This window comes from Austrofundulus limnaeus, unplaced genomic scaffold (assembly GCF_001266775.1).
Source record: "Austrofundulus limnaeus strain Quisiro unplaced genomic scaffold, Austrofundulus_limnaeus-1.0 Scaffold3, whole genome shotgun sequence".
In the NCBI taxonomy this organism is placed as follows: domain Eukaryota; kingdom Metazoa; phylum Chordata; class Actinopteri; order Cyprinodontiformes; family Rivulidae; genus Austrofundulus; species Austrofundulus limnaeus.
The window spans coordinates 4,654,353-4,655,082 of NW_013952405.1; positions in this window are offsets into that span (position 1 = coordinate 4,654,353).

Here is a 730-nt window from a genome sequence, read left to right on the forward strand (position 1 = left end):
CCCCTCTCACACAAAGCAAATACCTGTTCTGGAATAAGATATTGATTTGTCATTTCTCACAGCTGAAGCCAAATAGACTAAGCAGACATGTGCATGTTGTTTTTTAATAGTTATAGCCTATAGAAAAAAGTCAAAAGGCTTTGCCTGAGATGCTCTGCAGGAAGCTTATCCCTTATGTAATAAAAAAAATAAATAATAATAACATCTTTGATTTGGTATTCATGCGGAGCATCTTTCCCTCTCATTTATCCCCATTAAAATATTAACTTCAACATTTACAGCATCTTTTTTTCCACCATACAAACAACATGTTTTTCTGTGTCACTTCAATGCCTAAGCTCCTTGTTCTGATGAAGCCCAGCTGAGTGGAGGCGCTGCTTAGCCTACAGTTTAACATTGATGATGAATAAAAGCAGCAGGGAATGTTTGCTTCCTGGAAGAGGAGTTTGAGCTTGTTTCAGAGAAGCACAAGTATGCACACAAATGTTCTCGTCTGCGCTGCTCTGCTGTAACGCAGAGGCAATAAAGCTATAGCTTTTTCTTTTATAGGATTTTTATTTAGCATGTGTAACTCCAAGAGCTTTGCAGGATTAAAAAGAAGTAAAACAGGGTCTAAAAAAGACTAAAAGTAAATGTCACAAATTAGTTTTAGTTGACGGCTGAGCACTTGTTTTGTGTGTGTGTGTGTGTGTGTGTGTGTGTGTGTGTGTGTGTGTGTGTGTGTGTGTGT